At 37.2% G+C, this 17,790-nt stretch overlaps 1 protein-coding gene and 1 pseudogene across 1 annotated transcript in view; both read left to right on the top strand.

The window, feature by feature from the left end:
* The window catches only part of LOC132915180 (uncharacterized), a 204,860-nt gene that overhangs the window by 153,425 nt on the left and 33,645 nt on the right, over positions 1-17,790 (top strand). The gene's annotated exons all lie outside the window — the stretch shown is intronic.
* LOC132915377 (uncharacterized) lies at positions 7,094-9,640 on the top strand (annotated as a pseudogene).

Genomic DNA, 17,790 nt, shown 5'->3' with positions numbered 1-17,790 from the left:
AACGTAACACATTATAGCGTAATATATTATAACGAAATACTATATAACGTAACACATTGTAACATAATATATTATAATGTATTACATCATAACGTAATACATTATAGCGTAATAGTGTGGGATGTAATACATTATAACGTAATAATATATATCGTAATACTATACAAAGTAATACATTATAATGTAATATAATATAACGTAATACCATCTATCGTAATACAGTGTAACTGAAGTGTGGTAGGTGAGAGCTGCCAGCTGAATACGCCGCGCTTCGTTCAACAGTTTAATTACTGTCGTGACTAGCTGCTGACGATTGGTTACTGACAACTGCAGTGTTGATCCACTTGTTTCCCTTTGTCGCTTCCTTTGTTGAAAAGATATTTAATATATTATAGCAAAATTTTTGTCACCGTAGGAACGCTATTTATTACAAAAGGAATGCTATTGGCTTGGACATTAGTTGATGATACATTAATTGATTAATAGTTACTTCATTTTCTGAAGATTCGTTCGATAATACCAATAAACCAGAATAAAAGCCAGATTATAAGCCTAATAATATTTACCGAGGAATCCCATTTAACTCATCGTTCGAATCTCTTGAATACAACAATTTCTTTATTCAAAGATCTTCTATCTTCTAATACGACGTGTCATTTTAAAAAGAAATTTGTATTTACAAAAACTATTATAACTAAGCATTTTTCAATTATACAAACGATTGATTCAAAAGTGGATCGTTTAAAGCGTTTAGATCTCCGAAAATCGAAACATCTTTTTCACCTCAGCAGGATCAGTCTACTTACCTGCTACGCTTCTTAAATATCAAAATATCCTTCTGAATCACCAAAATCCCATTATACGAACAGCTAAAAACCTCAGTTGCCTTGTGAACCAACGAAATGGCAATAAAAATCCAAATGTCGAAATCAATAAAGAAAACCTAAGTTTCGATGCATCCTACTTCGTACGACCTTGCCGCCCACGGAACAGAGAAATATCCCGTCTCCTATGAATTGCTCGACGCGATTTTAGAAACATCCTGTACGCGTCCAAGATTCTATCTCTTGGAACGTTCCCTGTTAAAGTCAACCTTGCTTCGAGTCTCCCAATAAGGTAGTCCACCTGTTGACCGGGCTGAACTGAATGATCTCAACAGTGAAACGGGCACGGTTCTTGAAGGAAGCTGTAGGATAGTGGCACGACTCTCTCGAGGTAGGAGGTTCGTATTATAGGTGGCGACCCGGGGGACCTACGTTCACGAGCTAAGTTTTCTTCCCTTCCCAGCTGTCTGGCTCGTCTGCGCCGAGATATTCATGTCGATGTCTGTTGATTCGCTTACCCACCGATTCTCGAATTTCGTCGCCGAGATCCCACTGGAGAAATTACTCCCTTCCATCGCCTTTTTCTCTTGCTCACGTTGCTTCTTTTCTCTCCTCTTGCCATTTGCTTCTTTCTTTGCATCTTGCGGAGGAGCCGCCGGTCACGCTTACGGACCGCCAAATTGAACGACAATGGTGGAGAAAATGAGCCCCCAGAGAGCTTTACAAGAGTCGATTGACGCCTTATCAACGAGGCGCTTTTATCGTGAACGATGGTTTTGTTCGAATTATCGTTCTACTAATACGTTATACTCTGATGATTAAATTGCTTTCAAACTTTTTTAACGACCATATAGACTATTAAGGCTTAGTGTTGCGACCGTTCGCGGAGAGACGCGGTCGCGAGGAAACGCGTCAGCGAGAGTCGTAAATTCTCGCTACGATTCGGCTGATCGACGCCGCGAAATGGTCGCTCCCCGCGTTTCGTTTAAGATAACCGGGATGATTCAATGAATGCAACTTATTCTACGGTTGTAGAATAAATATATATATTTATATCAGAATAACACTTACAGTATATATAAGATATCGGTTTAAATAGTGTCGGAAGTTACCACTATAATGTTCGAGTTAGATTTTATACAATGTGATTAATTTGGACGCGACCGTACAGAGAGTTTTCGACTGCGACTGATCGGTTAGAATGTTAGATTGCGACTTTACGATGCTTCTCAGTGAGTTTGCTGGACTGAGCGATAGTTGTAGACGTATTGACTGCTTTGAGGACGAAGACGAACTGACTTGATCGTGACGATGCTGTGTCGGAGGTGAGCTAAGGAAGGGTGTGTCTAACGCACGGAATCATCTGATTTGTTGATGACAGTTTTTGGTTGGAGAAGTGAGGGTAATAGAAATTGTTTCTATTGGTTAGTAAGACTATCGATGGACTAGGAAGGGTATTAGCCACCCTCGATGGAAAGTTGGGAGTAGGAGGCATCGCACGTGTGAACACTTAGCGTTCACGTGTTTTCCAGACGCTAACCAGAAACCTTAGAAAACGCTTTCGTGGAAAAGCCCTTGTTTGCGATGAAAGACTTTCGCCAGAGTTTTCTGAGATTTATAGTCAGGCTGCGAGTGTTTTCAAGAGTATGCGATAAGGATGTGCGGGCATCTGGCTGCCATCCGTCCGCGATGTGAGATCCGGCTCAGGGAAAGAGAGTCGGCCGACGTAACACTTAGAATTGTTGCAACACATGGGCGATTATGTATTTTCTGTTCTAACCAATAGCGAAATGAGTATACATCAAATCCATATAAAATAACTTTTCTTAAGTTCTACAACACGGTTATTACAGCGCATAGTCATCTTAATCCACAGTGAAAGGATTAATTCTCAGACGACGAAGGTTCTGACAATTGTGAAAGGTATATATATACAGACGTTTCACGTTCACTTTCTAAGCTCCATTTAGGTGTCAGTATTTTATCACACTGGACTAAACGAAGTGAGATCTTTGATAAGCACCTTAACGACGAATAACGTGGAAGTCAAGCTTGAATCAGGATATGTGGTATCTTCCAAATTTTGTAACTTTTATTATTTATTTAATTATTTACTTATATAATTTATTATTTGCGTTACATAATTTACTTTTAACATTCTCTGTTTACCTGCATTTGTGTTCGCATTTGCCATAAACATGCGCATTCTAGTCATCAAATTCGTAGCTTAGTCACGTACTCATACTTGCGGTGACTAGAAAGAGGTTCATAACGATGCAGAGGATGTATTTATTGAATTACCTTCATTGTTAAAGCATGTTGTCAGGAAAGAAATCTATGATTCGTTAATTGATTTACTAAATAATTCCTTACTTCGTAGTCCAAATGTTTGTCTTATTTTACGTATTGTGGAGACGTGGATTGTAGCCCTACTAAAAATACACATTAAGATATAAATCAAGATCAGCAACGTGTTAGTAAGAACGTGTACATGTTTTGTTTTTATGTTAGTTGTTGTTTATTTTGCCTTTATTTGAATAACGATAAAGGTTTGATATTGTTTGACAACACAACGGTATTTAATATAACTGATTTGATGGAAATTATAAAGTAAGATGGAAAATGCAATTGCACACGATGATTCACGATAGCACACCTACGATAGCCTTTGAATGGCTCCGACACGGCTTCAACAGCTATTAAGCTGTTATATATAGCCACATATTATTTTATAATATATGCTATTATACATAGCCATATATATATAGGGGTTTCTTCCACGCCGCAGACGCACGTGCCCACCTTGCTCAGAATATCTTAAATTTGCTGTTGACATCCCCATGGCCGCTGATGAACTGTGTCATGTAGTCGTCGTGTCTTATCCAACGGTTCTCAAGCTTATTTTTGATCCTGTTGAAGTAATCAAAGGTCGCTCTGCCCTTCTGCGTAGTCTGCCAGCGTTCTTGTCACCTCTCAATCTCTTCTCTCATTATTACACTCGTGTTGCTTTCTTCGTCATGGTCTCTCTTCTTTCTAGTCGTGCCGTTATTTCGAGTAGTAAATCGATGGGCATGACCCCTGCGATGACCCGGAGCGCCATACTCTGCGATCTTATTAAGACGTTCCTTGTTTTCCCACTCGGTAGGTCGCTGCAGCCGGCTGCAGCGTATATGGTTATCGGCTCGAACAGCCCTTTGTACAAGGTACGCATGGCCGTGTGTTCGAGCTCGCATTTCGTTTCTGCACTTGTGCGTTGTTTCATGCATGTGCCTGATAATCTTTAGGCCGCTCTCAAAGTGTACACTGAGGTATTTAATCACTTGACGCATTCGGATGCTTTTAGCATTGATTTTAATAATCGGTGGTCTCTCCGCATCCAGTTTTCCCTTTGCTAGGAGCATTTCAGTTTTCTCGATTGACAATGTCAACTTCTTCCCGGTGCACCAGCAAGAAACGCGTGTGACTACTTCTTGCCCTTTTCTTTGTAGTTCTTCCCTCGCGTTTCCAGTGATCAGTATCACAATGCGATCGGTTCGCATTCTGTCGCGCTTGTTGTTAGTTCAGCCAGCAGGTCGTCGAATAGAAGGTTCCAAAAACTTGGACCCAATACCGATCTCCGCGGGCATCCTTTCGTGACGGGTTTGCTGACTACCTTGTTTTACCCAATGATCTGCATGGTTCTTTCCGAGAAGTAACTCCGAGTTAACCGATACAGCTTGTCTGGCCAGCTTCTTCTCTTCAGCTCGTGCATTCAGTTCGGCCACCGTACGTTGTTAAAGGTGGCTGATATAGCAAGCGCGCTTGCGAGGACGTACTTCTTTCCGCCCATTTTCTCGACTTTCTTGCGGAGTTTGGTTATTGCGTCTACCGTTGCCTCTTCCGGAGCGAAAGCCCTATTGTCGGTCCGAGGTTATTACATGCTCGTGGCAATTTGCCCACCATAGAGAGTCAGGCAGATTGGTTTGTATGATTTCGGACTATTTTTGTTTCCATCTGGTCCTTTCGGAACGGTGATGAAATTCCCCACTTTCTATCTTCTTGGAAAGATGAGACAACCGTACAAAAACACATGCTTTGATGTGATAACGAATAATGAAATTGACAAATTTATTTAGATATGGAATTTTGTCAGCTTCATTAATAACAAATAAAACTTTTTACAAAAAATTCATTAAACATATTATATTTATACAACTTTATTACCGATTTTAAAACATATTATATAGTTTCTAGTAATCAAATTGTAAATATAGTAAACAAATAATTGTGTTAAGTTATGGTAAAGATCCATAATCTATATAATATGACATATTACGTACATACATACGATATGTGTAACATTAATCACATGTATATACAACGATACAACGTTATTATTACTTATTTACTTGTTATTTATTATTATTATATTAATGAAATTTATAATATCGAGTTTTGAAAATCACCAATTGCGTTATAGTGAAAATGTTGTCTTGACTAAACTGGTTAGGTTTAATAACATGGAATACCGATTATTATTTTCGTCTTAATATTTAATGTTTAGTCTTTTCACTGAAAAAGTCAGAGGCTAAAGTTCAGAAATTACTTTACGGTCGGAATAGCACGTCTGCGGTCAATCGAGTTTCAAAATCCTCGTCTCTGTATTTTCAATAAAAATAACATGACATAAATCCACATCTTAGTAAATACCATCTTTGGTAAATACACACATTGGCAATCAATGGACGGCATTCCTTCTTAGGCCTAACTCGTAACTCGCAACCCACAGGGGCTTAGGATTGGTTAAGGTTAAGGGTTAGGCAAATTGTACAAGAGGATAAGACTACTACTGATTCGCCTAACTAGATAAACCCTCGCATTTGGTTGTCAAGTACAAAGGAACGGACATATCCAAACAATCAGGTTTTTTCAAATAGAAGTTCCATAAGGATATTTTTCCAATAGAATCATACAGTTTTCGTAGTTGTCAAACACGTCTGCATCGCGTATAAGTAGCGTTTGCTTAGAATGACATCGTTTTTGTACGTCACAACCCTACTAAGACTATAAGTTGGTTTTGCGAAAAACGTTTTTCATATTTGATACACCATTGTGTAAATATCTCAATACCTGATCGTGAATTTTACAACCGCGGACGCTAATAGAAAATTATTTTACGTGAAGATACAATTATAGAAATTGATAATTGTTCGACTAATCAAATTACATCGGATGCGATTTAAATTCCAGAGAAAAATGGCGCGCTCGGGAGAATAGATGGCGTTAAACGCAATGATTCAAATTGAATTGAAAAGTCGTTATGTATTTAGAGGACTTGTATGTAAAGCATGGTTGATCGTGAGATTTATTAGACGAGATTGCTCGTTGTTGAAACTATCAAGTATATTTTAAATGATTAAATGAATAAATAAATAATTATGGATAATGTTCGGAAAGACGCTCGTACTAACGGATTCGCTAAAACAATGTATAATCGCTCGCTAATAACTCGTTGGTAACTGGTCGATACTCGGTAGATACTCGGTAGATATTCGTAGATACTGATCCATAACTGAACTCTTTACGATTGTGTCCGTTTAAACTGGTATAATATAAACTGATCGGGGGAGAGTCGGAAAATTCAAATTCGTCTTCGTTTGATGACTGTACGTAACGGCGACATTGTTTTGCCCGGAGTTTATTTATTAATACATTATGTATGTCCGAACGATATTGTTACTCCGAGGCAAAAAGCAACAACATAATTTGAATTGTCCTTTAGCTCATGTGCCGCTACAAGTACTTTCAAGAAGCAAAATTAACGTAGTTTCGCTTGTGTCACGAAACGGAGGTTATCGTTTCTCTTCCTTTAACACATTTTACCATTGAAAAACACTAATTTCTGTGACTTGTTTTATCTCTGTTATAAAAGTTTATATTTAAAATTTTTTAGTTTTTATGCAAACGTAACAGGTAAGTAAATATTAATAAGTATTATAATAATATAATATAATGCTATATAATAATATTAATAAATACTTCGCTATTTACTTATTTTATTTTATTTCCATTAAAGTATATTGTATTTTTCATTACAGTACTTTCATTTTTATTTAGTATCGTAATAAACATATACGTTAATATTCATTGACATTAGTGTAATTGTAACCTTCACTGTAAATTTAATAACATTGATAAGAACAGAATTGTTAAAAGGGTATATATGTGTAATTAAACTAGATTCTATTCTCAAGTATATTCAAATATTCAATTACTTCATTATTTTATTATTGTTTCATATAAATATTTTTTTTTGTTTTGAAAAAAAATTTACATATGCTTCTAAATGAATAGAACTAAACACAATGTGTTTGTATTAATTGTTATATATGTCAAATTATGGCATGTATTATTAAAAAGTATAGTTTAATGTATATATTAAATACTTATAAAGAATTTATTTGTAAATTTTAAATATGGGTACTAGATGAAAGAATGAGATTAAAGCAATTATTACCAAAGATATATCGAATATACATAATTATTGTTTGGATGTTAAAAAATTTATTAACGACTAGTTTGAAGATACTGTGGATTACTTACATAGTTTAATTGCTGAAATACCATAATCAGCCTCTGGCCCTTCAACTACAGAGACGCCGAAAGTTTTGAAGAAAGAAGATTATCATCGTATAGAGACTATCCAAGAAAATGATATTATCAATATTGATAATACAATATCAGATTCTACTGCAATACATGATAAAACAAATAATAAAGATATAACAACTGGGGATGTGCTGGAAACAACAATTGGCCGAGCAAAAAGAGAGACTTCAAGGAAAGCTGTAATTAATATTAAAAAACAGCAGTCAATATCACTTGCTACAAAATTACAAAGGCTGTTAACTCTTGACAGTAATATAAATGTTTGTATCATATTATGATGAAATTTAATACTTTTAATCTTACCCCAAATTTTATGTTACTAATCAATATTAACTTTTACATATAGTACCTAATAATACTTGAAATTGGTTAATTAATATGTTGAAATCTAATTGCTTAATGTATGTACATTGTGTATATAAATTCTATTATAACGTTGTTAAATATATTCTAAATTTTTAGAGGAAACGTGGAAGCCGATCTAAAAAAAGGAAAAATGCTGGAAGGAGTTCAGACGAAGAAACAACACAAGGCCCTACAAAACATAGTAAAACAGAAGAAAGTGTTTTAAACGAAACAATTTCAAGGAAGATCGTGGGTAGTTCACAGATACATTCACAGGATCATCTTTCTATAAGAAAAGATGCAATACAGCTAGGAAAGCTTGAACCATTAAAGTCTTCAATGACAACAAGAAATAGTAATAGAAACAGAACTTTTTCACAGGGTGAAAACACGAAGATGCAGCAGCTAAAAGAAGAAAATGAGTCGTTCCCTGAAGTGAAAAAGTTTAAAGCGAATATTAAGAAACAAGAAATTAAAAAACGACGAAAGCGGCAGAACAGATCTATGACATCGAGCGAAAATGAAATACAACCATCTTCGAAGGAAAAGAATACAAAATTACAGGATTTCAGAAAAGAAGAAACACGTATAAGTCAAATGCTCTATTCGATCGATATGGCAAGGTATCTGTAAAAGAAAGAATTGAGGCATTTGAACATCCTGTGGCACGAACACTCCAAATCTTGCTATTGATATTGATATGAACCAACTAGAATAACTAGAACAAAAACACGAGAACAAAACACTAGGACTGCTGCACAAACAGAAGCTTCGGGAAATGCAAACACTGCAGAGGAAGCGATTGTTTATAAACTGGCACGAAAGTCACATTTAGCAAAACAAATGCAAGAGAGACAGCGTCAAAAAAAGAAGAAGAAACGTATAGCTCAAGTACAACGAGTTCAAGTATAAAATTGATAATTTAAATGATGAATGTGTACAAAAATAAGAATACCGAAAAAGATATTGATTTTTATATAGTATAGAAAATTAAGTTACAGTTGGATTAATTCGCAGGAAAAGGAAGAAAGAAGAAAAGAAGAAGAGCAACAGCGTTTACAACGTTTAAAAGAACAAGAAAAAGCGGAGGGAATATTAGCTGAACAAAGACGTCGAGAACAGAAAGCTGAAAGACTGAAAGAAGCCGAATTAAAAGTTGAACGACAAGCTGCAGCTGAAGTAATGAAAGCTAAGCATGCTTACATCACAGGTAACATTGCAAACAATATCAAAGTATTCTTCTGTTATAAAATCACAAGCTATTATTCATTCAATATTTTAGACAAAATATGGCTCCAAACAGCATGGTCGAACCACTTACGTTTTGAATAATGAATCTGACGACAATGAATCAAATGATGAATCCTGAATAAAGCATACAATTCCACATTGGTTACAATGTAAGTATTGTTTTAGTTAATGAGTTAATAAATATTAGAGTGCATAGAATACTCGAATTTTTATCAATTTTAGCGCACATACGTAAAAATCAACTTGCAATGCAACGATACATTCCAGAGAAAGCAGTCCATAAATTCTTTGATAGTAGAAAGTGCACACCGGATTTAACTGAAATGTTTCAAAATGTAGATAGGAGTAGATTAGAACGCACGTCCAGTGCAATTTGGAAGACGCCACCACGTTATTTCATGATGAAAACCGAATAAAAGGTATAATTTGTTAAACTGAATGTTATTGATTTCATATTGTGCCTTAGAGCAAGAATACTTGTCATACCTTGCATGTAATATAGAAATGATGTTACATTGCAACTATCATTAAAATATGTATGTGTTCTTAATATATCAATGAACGTAAGACTACTTCACTTTTTATATTTTAGACTGATCATAGGCATATATTATTTTTATTATAGTAATCAAATTTTACCATTTTTTCTTATTTATACGTATCATCTTAAGAATTAATAAATACAGGGTGCGCCGTTAGAATCCGGACAAAAGAAGTTTTGTGCAGAAAGTTGTTTATTTAAGTCAATACACAAAAACACATGAAAATGTTGTTATATCTCATTTAAAGGGTCCTTGCTGAGAACTTTTATTCTATGTAACCACCCTCTGCCTCTATGACCTGCTCTATTCTTGCTCTAAAGCGCGAGCACGCTGACTTCAACTGGTCGCGTTTAATTGTCGCGAATTCTGACTCGATAGCAGCTCGTAGGGAGTTGACGTTGGGGTGCCTGCATTTATTAGTTTGTCTCTCGATAACGCCCCACACGTAATAGTCCAATGGGTTTAGGTCGGGACTGTTAGGAGGCCAGAAATCTTTCGACCAAAACATGTCCACATTGTCAGAGAGCCAATTTTGAACAAGATGACTTGTGTGAGCAGGTGCGCCATCTTGTTGAAATAAATACGGCCTTCCAGAAGCCGTAATTTCCATCCACGGCTTTATTACTGTCTTCAGGACCTCCAAATAAACCTCCTTTGTGATTCTTTCGCCTTTTTGGAAGAAGTGCGGAGGCATGACGTCGCCCTCACTTGAGACAACGCTCAAAACGTGAACACTTGCTGGAAATTTGGTTTTGCCCACAACAAAATTAAATTACCGTCGATCTTGGGTAGCTAAAGAATTTTATAATTTCGACCGGCGTTCTCCCGGCGCGAAGACTTTCTATAATCGCCGCTCTTCTATCGTATTCCGGGTTTTGCTTAACGAGTTCTGTCATTTTGAGGTTATAGAAGACTTATTGACATATTTAACTAACTTCAGAGTCAATCAGCACAAACATCTGAATTCTAATATGGTGGGAACTACAAATTGAATTCTGTCCGAATTCTAACGGCGCACCCTGTAATTGTTCTGGTACGACTTTTTAATGAAAACTAAATTTTATTAAATTTGACTTATTATCACTATTGTGTAATAATTCGCGAGATACAAAACTTTAATGTATCCAGCATTGTGTCCTAAATTTTTTTAAATGGACTTACTCTCCAATCATATTTTCTGGTTTTATCTTTCCTTTTATATTAAATATTTTGTCACAATGAAGTATCACGTTATATGTGACACGACTGTGATGTTTTGTGAGTTTCGGTTCTCGCGCACACTTAACATACGCTACACCGATGATAAGTTTCTGAAGATAAATTATTTAACTTGAGAACAGATTCATAGCGAATAAATGAACTATCACGTTGAGGTTCTTGTTTAAATGTTCCTCCCTCTATTAAACTAAAAGACATGACTTTGACAGATTCACTCATATCTCCAAGTACAATATACGAGTCCTCTTTGATATTTTTAATGACAGCTTACTAATTAGCTTACTAATTTATATTCTCTCCTACGTCACGTCGTGATCTTTTGATATCTTTAAATACAATTCGTGTAAAACGCGTAAACACATTTCTTGGACACGAAATAATCGATTTTTACTAAATTCGACATCTTCGTTCTTAGGTTATCTATGAATAGAAAATATATCGCACGATGATTCAGAAAGTTAAATGGCTGTCTTTACATGGAGTTATATCAGTATCACTGTTTATATCGTTTAACAACGCAAGTAATTTGTCGATATCCGATATTTTCACAAATCCCCCGTATCGTAGATAGCAAAATTTTCAATAAATTTGCTAAAATAAACCTCAACGGAAGTAAGACTTCGAAGAAAATTTATTAACTGCATATTTATCGATATTTGTTTTGAAATATGAAGAAGGTATTCGACTTTTCTACACCGTCTAATGAAAATGGATATTTTCTTTTATTTGAATATTTTAAAAGCGAATGCGCCAGCATTGCAGTTTGAAGCAGATGTCTAATCTTAGTTCCCAAGCCATCCCGTTATTCCGTAAATAATTTCAGCCCGGAAATTTTACTTCGTAATAGATTGAAATTCTGAAGTCTGTTGTTTCAAATCCCAATACATGCTAAAATCGAAAAATCCTGTCAAGATTACTAAACGAGTATCAGAGTCGCTCGGCTAACAAAAAAGATATATAAAAATTCCATTCGTCAAACTTAAAAGAAACAAGCAGATACTTGTTTAGTTTAAACACTAACTTTCACCTGTGCCAGCGGGTCTAAGATTTAAAACTACAATCCAACAAATCTGTAGGTCGCTGGCTAATGATCACAACGAACGATGCCAGGTAATTCGAAGAAATGAAAGAAACGAATTTTGGCAAATTAACCGCGCTGGTATCTTGAGAGACTCAAGTTTGGAATATATTAAAACTCTGCAACGAATAAAATATACTTAAAAATGCACAATGTATGAGAAAAGAGAATTTCACCCTCCGATCGTCGAGGTTAATTTTCATTTTCTTATATTTCATCTAAATTTTAATCAAATCGCGATTAAAATCGATGGTGATCGAAATAAAATTTACCATGTCGCTAATATTGTGTTTCAAAAACGGAGTTCAGGCGGTTTAACGTTCGTCGTTCAAATGCATCGTTCGTAGCTCGTAAACGTTGCCGACGTTATTCGGCAAATAATCCCGATTCAGTTGGATTTTCAGCGCTTTCCAATCTGTTTTACCGAATTTCTAAACGAAATGTAACATTCCTCGGACCCAACATTTCCATCATACGCGTATTTCAATAATTTCAATAATTACGTTGCTTTTAACCGACCAAGTGTCGCTCCGATCGCATCAAAGTGGAAAGATGAAATTTTTATGAAAGTCTAGCTTTAGATCGATGTTTAGATAACAAATTTACCACAGAAATTATTTATGTCTACTTCGATGCAGCCTTTCGATAATCATAGCACGCAGGAAAATGAAACTTTAAAGAGAAAGACAATCTCTTACTATTTTCAAAAAAGAATCAGGAAAATTCCAAAACTGTTCGCATATACCAACGTTCACAGATTGCCAAAAGGCAAGGTTCTCGGAACTCACAAAACTACCTATAAACTGTTCCAAGACGAAAAATCCTCCGGAAGAAGAAGACGGGAAAGAATAGAAAAAGAATTACGCGAAACTGAACTTCGTAGAATGCGGTGAAGCTAGCGGGAGATCTCGATCGACATGGAGAATGGATTGGAGGAAGGCGAGAGAATGGCGTGTCACGTAATTTTTTAGTAATTACACAAAAGTTGAGTTCAGACTTAGTGTTTTATTACAGAGGCCAATATTGTAACTGGATTGAAATTAGAAATAGAACTGTTTGAACGGACTCGTACCATCAAAGAAGAAAGCTCGGTGTGGGTGTTCCCTTTGGAACTCAGAACGCGGATTCGTTGTCCACACTTTTTGGTGGAAAAGTGAGGGTAACGATCCGCGATGCCCATTGGTAAATGAATTAGATAGTAAAGACAAGGAGAGCTAGATATGGCTCGTGGGCATCCTTGTTCGTGGAAAAACTCTTATCTTGCCAGACACCCGCTTTCTCCGTATTAGGTAAGAGCGTGCAACAAACATAAACCGAAAATGTTTACATGAAGGAAACTGAAACTGAACAGATTCGGTTTATGTTTGTCTTCCTAAGCCTGTTGCGAGTTAATGGAACAATAGATAGGTCTTGGCGTTCGGACTACGTGGAATTTTACAAGGACCGTCACATCTGGCGTGCCACATGGCAAAAAGGAAAGTTGGTACGTGACATTCCCCCCTCCTTAGATTGAACTTGGTCCCTCAAGTTTTCTTCAGGAGGCCCTTTGTGAAATCGCACTCGATGTGATTTGAAATTGCAGCTGATTCCTCTTCTCTTTGGGGGTGGCATGTATTGGTTGAGGTACAGGTGTTGGGTGTTGGTGGGACTGTTAACTAAGATTTCATTTCGGCGAAAAGAAAAGGTTAGATTGATACATAAATAGTTATTCTGGCAAAGAGAAGTGTCGACCTGGAAAGTAGGGTTTTAAACGATTCCCATGTATTTTATTTTCTTGAATTAAATAGTATGGAGTACATACTTTATCAATCGTGTACGGTCCCAACCATTCCACATCAAGTTTGTGTCTTTTATGGTCGTTGTGTATTAATACGGAGTCTCCTTCTTTGAATACTGATTGCGGCTTTATAATTTTTCGTTTCTGATCGCGCTGATATCGCTGTTTGCTTTTGATTAATGTTTTACGCGCGTGTTGGAGTCTGGAGTCCCAATCCTTTTTACGGAACGTGACTTCGTCTGCGTATGTGCGTTGGGGATTCTTGGATATTATGGAAGAGAGATTGGCTTGGTGTCCGAATGTGAGTTCGAATGGCGTGTAACCAGTGGAATCATGTATCATCGTATTGTATGCGAGGCATACAAAATTAAGCTGATCGTCCCATTCTTCATCTGAATTTCGCTGTATAGATTTCAACATGTCCGTTACTACTGCGTGTGTTCGCTCTAAAGATCCGTTACTCTGTGGGTGGAAGGATGTCGTTTTGATGTGTTTAATTTTAAACGCGTCTTCGTACTGTTGCATTAAACTAGATATAAAATTCTGTCCGCGGTCGGTTAGTATTTTCTTTGGAGCGGAAAAGATATAAATGTAGTGGTTCAAGAGTGCGTTCCAAATTGTCTCCGTTTGTTGAGTCTTTAGTGGCACGAGTATTAAATATTTTGTCAGTTCGTCATGTATGGATAAAATGTACTGATTGCCTTTCTTTGTCTTTTTCAATGGCCCTAGTAAATCCATAACAATTTTATCGTTCGGTTCGAGGGGTGTGTCAGTGATACTGGGTTCTTCGCGCGGTCTGATACGCGTGGTTTTAGATATTTGGCAGGTGTCGCATGATTCTACGTGTTGTTGTACGCGTTTCATCAAATCTGGTACTCTGTGCCGTTCACGAATGCGGTCGTATGTCTTTTGTATGTCGGGGTGTCCTACTAAGTCGTGATTTTCCTTCAATAGTTCCTCTATTTCCTCGTCGCGGTATGTTTTAATTGGTTCCCACGCGAAATTTAATTCTCTCACGGTGTCGTTCAGGAATAATAAAATTTGTTTGATCGCGTTCTTTTCTGTTTCTGTGAAACTGTCGTCGCCTATACCTATCTTTTCGTTTGCATGGATAATCTCGTTTAACTTGTTCAACCATTTAGTTTCGTCGTAATTCCCTAGCTCTGTCTTGAATAATTGATAGAAAGATTTATGGTTCGGAGGCATTTTGAGAATTTTGGGTAACGCGTCGGTAGATTTTTTCCAATCGTGATATTTTTTTTCGAGTTCTATGTTCAAATTTCTGTTTCGTCTAGTTAAAACATGTATCCTAGATAGTGCGTCGGCTGCGGTATTATCTTTTCCTTTAGTATACTCTATGTCGTATTCGTACTCCTCTAGTTTTAGTCTCCACCTCATCAGGCGTGACAAGGGGTCTTTGCAATTTTGTAGCCATTTTAGCGCTTGGTGATCGGTTCGAATAAGGAATTTCCGGCCTAACAGATATTGTCGGAGGCGTTTCACGGCCCATACGATTGCCAAGAGTTCTTTTTCGGTTGTGGAATAATTCTGTTCGGGTGGGTTCAAAGTTCGTGAGATGTAACAACAGGGGTGTCCGTCTTGTGATAAGATCGCACCTATACCTTCGTTACTAGCGTCAGTCGTTACTGTGAATTGTTTTTTAAAATCTGGGAATTTTAACACGGGTGATGAGCAGAGTTTGTCTTTTAGTGTTTGGAATGCTTCTTGGGTTTTATCTGTCCAATGAAATGGTGCGTCCTTTTTCGTAAGTTCGGTCAATGGTTTCGCGATTTTGGAAAAATTTTTGATGAACTTGCGGTAATAACCCGCTAGTCCTAAGAAACTTTTGATGTCTGTGGGATTGCGTGGCTGTCTGAAATTACTAACGGCTTCTAATTTCTTGGGATTTGGTTTTACACCTTCGGCGGTTACCAAATGCCCGAGATATTCCAGTTCGGGTTTAAGGAATTCGCATTTATCAGGCTGTATCTTGAGTCCGACTTCGCGTAAACGTTGCAATACTATCGCGAGATTGTTATTGTGTTCCTCGATTGACTGTCCGAATATTATGATATCATCCAAGTAAACAAAGCAATGTTTATTTACGAGTCCTCTTAAAGCGGTGTCCATCATCCGTTGGAATGTGGCAGGTGCGTTTTTTAAACCAAATGGCATCCTATTGTAATGGTAATGTCCTTGTGGCGTTGAGAATGCCGTGTATTTTTTAGAGTCTGTGTCCATTGGGATTTGGTGGAATCCAGAGGATAGATCGAGGGCCGAGAAGAATTTTGCGTTGCCTAGTTGGGATAGTATGTCGTCTATGTCGGGTAATGGGTATGCGTCTTGGTCAGTTAGTTCGTTTATTTTCCTAAAGTCTATTACAATTCGCCATTTCTGTTTCCCTGAGGCGTCTGCCTTTTTTGGTACTACCCAGACTGGTGAATTGTAAGGGGAGTCAGATGGTTCTATTATGTTCTTTCGTAGCATTTCGTCCGTTTGTCGTTCGATTTCCTCTTTGTGGCATTCGGGTGGTCGGTAAGATTTTGTGTTAATGACTTTATTTTCTTTTAGCGTTATTCTGTGTTTAGCAAGGTTAGTGCACGGTAAAAGTTCGGTTTCTAGGTTAAATACGTCGAGGTAAAACAGCAATATCTTTTCGATTGGTTCACGGAGAGTTTTCTCTATATGCGAGAGTCTGACTAGATCTTTAAATGTGGAGACTTGACTGTATGTATTTGAATTTTCAATGAGATTAGTTATTCTGGCTGGGCACTTACCACCATTGATAAAGCATATCCTCGTCGGTTTTCCTTCCAGATAGACCATTTTTGACAATGCTTGTTTAGGGGGTACGTTGTTTTCCTGTTGCAACAGGAGAATGTTATCGTCCAGTTTGAGCTGTTGGTTTGAAAGTTCGAATTTAAATTTAGATAGCGCCGGCAAACCGAGTATGCCGTCCTCTATAATCGGAAAGTTATCGTCTACCACGAAGAATTCTATGACCTTACCGAATAATTTTATTAACGCGTGTTCATTAGTCCTAAACTTAGAATGTCCCATCGAGAATTTTTGTTCTTTCACTATTGTTGGTCGTAATACACATCGTCTTTTGAGCACATTAATTCCTGCTCCGCTGTCAACGAGGAGTTCATGTCGTCGTCCGTCGGATCGTAGAACCACTGTGGGTAGTCTTCCTGTTGTGGCGTTAATTCGAAGGTCTGGTCTATTGGTGCTTCTGTTTCTTCCTTGCATGTTTCGAGGCTGTGGACTGCTGGTGGTCTCGGAGGTTGACTGGATGTCTGAAAATTTCTACACTGGCTAGACACATGTCCGATTCGGTTACACTTTAAACATTTCATTTGAGTCCTTTGGGCGAGTGGCATTCGTTCGGTTTGCTGGAAGTTCCTTGGCGTCGGATAAGGTGTTGGAATTGGTTTCCTTATGGCTGGTTTAGGATAATTGGTCGTCGGTTGTTGCTGTTCGGGGAATCGTGATCGTTCCATTGGTTTTGATCGTTCCATTGGTCTTGGTCGTCCCATTGGTCTTTGTTAAGAATTGTGGATCTTTGGTGCCGAAATAATGTTGAATGAACATTGACTATACACTAGGATGTAATATTTAAATAATAATATATTTATTACTAGATGGATTTCTCACATATTCTTCGATACATACTTGGACGCGTCTCCTCACTTTCTCTACACTCGACTGCTAACCGACTCTTCTTTCTAGATGCTTCCAAACTCTCGCCGATCGTCGTTTGTCCTGACAAAAGCCTGGACGCTCATCGACGCTTACACACATGTATCCACACACTGATACTCACATACAAGTAACTCTAACACGCATTTAACCCAGTCCAGCACGAAAGATTATACATATCTCAACACACCTCCTTAATTTTTCGTGCTGTATATTCATTTCCCATTTATAAGTCAATCAAACAATTCTTAAAATTAATCTAAAATTTTCAAATTTATTTCTTCCTAGAGCCTTAGTTAAAATATCAGCTACATTATTTTCTGAATCTACTTTTATAATGTCAATCTCTTTATTTTCGTAACTTTCATTCACGAAATGGAAATGAACTTCGATGTATTTAGAGTT

The sequence above is a fragment of the Bombus pascuorum genome, chromosome 16 (assembly GCF_905332965.1).
Source record: "Bombus pascuorum chromosome 16, iyBomPasc1.1, whole genome shotgun sequence".
Lineage (NCBI taxonomy): Eukaryota > Metazoa > Arthropoda > Insecta > Hymenoptera > Apidae > Bombus > Bombus pascuorum.
This window is presented reverse-complemented; position numbering and strand designations above follow the sequence as displayed.